Source organism: Mustela putorius, unplaced genomic scaffold (assembly GCF_011764305.1).
Source record: "Mustela putorius furo isolate JIRA1106 unplaced genomic scaffold, ASM1176430v1.1 tig00003912_pilon_pilon_pilon, whole genome shotgun sequence".
NCBI classification, from domain to species: domain Eukaryota; kingdom Metazoa; phylum Chordata; class Mammalia; order Carnivora; family Mustelidae; genus Mustela; species Mustela putorius.
This window is the reverse complement of record NW_025422059.1, coordinates 41473-42768: the sequence shown is the minus strand read 5'-3', so window position 1 is coordinate 42768 and position 1296 is coordinate 41473.

Genomic DNA, 1296 nt, shown 5'->3' with positions numbered 1-1296 from the left:
ACCCAGTGCCCCATGCAATATGTGCCCTCCTTAATACCCATCACCAGGCTCACCCATCCCCACATCCTTCTCATCTTTAAAACCCTAAGTTTGGGGGCGCCTGGGTGGCTCAGTGGGTTGAGCCGTTGCCTTCAGCTCAGGTCATGATCTCGGGGGGTCCTAGGATCGAGTCCCACATCGGGCTCTCTGCTCAGGAGGGGGCCTGCTTCCCTTCCTCTCTCTGTGATCTCTTCCCTTCGTCTCTCCTACTGTGATCTCTCTCTGTCAAATAAATAAATAAAATCTTAAAAAAAAACCCCTCAGTTTCTTGGAGTCCATAGTTTTTCATGTTTCATTTCCCCCTCCAATCCCCCCACTTCATTTTTCCTTTCCTTCTCCTAATGTCCTCCATGCTATTCCTTAGGTTCCACAAATAAGTGAAACCATATGATGATTGACTTTCTCTGCTCGACTTATTTCACTTTACATAATCTCCTCCAGTCCCATCCATGTTGATGCAAAAGTTGGGTATTCATCCTTTCTGATGGCTGAGTGATATTCCATTGTATCCATAGATCACATCTTCTTTATCCGTTTGTCTGTTGAAGGGGATCTTGGCTCTTTCAACAGAATGGCTATTGTGGACATTGCTGCTATGAACACTGGGGTGCATATGGCCCTTCTTTCCAGTAAAATAGAGCTAGCCTATGACCCAGCGATTGCACTACTGAGTATTGACCTCAAAGATACAGATGTAGTGAAAAGAATTAGGTATTGTTAAAGCACAAATTCAGGGGATAGAAGTTATGGTACAGAAGAGGGAAGGGCAACAACCATATGGCAGAGTAGAATAAAGTAGCTCAGGAAGAAATTAGTCATATCCAGATATTGTAAGGCATGTGGGGTTGGCAGGGAGAGCATGAGAAAAATCATGAGAGCAGAGAGAGAGAAATGGACCAGGCAGGAGAGAGGTTTATAACATTTTAACATCTAAGGTAAGCATATGCAAAGCAGAATAGGGAAAGAAATAAAAGTTTTTATAAGACTCAATACATAAGGAATAACGTGGAGGACACTGGGAGATGGAGAGAAGGGTGCTGGGGAAAATCAGAGGGAGAGACAAACCATGAGAGACTGTGGACTCTGAGAAACAAACTGAGGGTTTTGAAGAGGAGGGTGGCAGGTGGTTGGGTGAGCCCAGTGGTGGGTGTTAAGGAGGGAATTTATTACATGAAGCACTGGGTGTGGTGCATAAACAATGAATTTTGGATCACTGAAAATAAATTAAAAGAAAAAAAAAAGACTGACTACAGACAT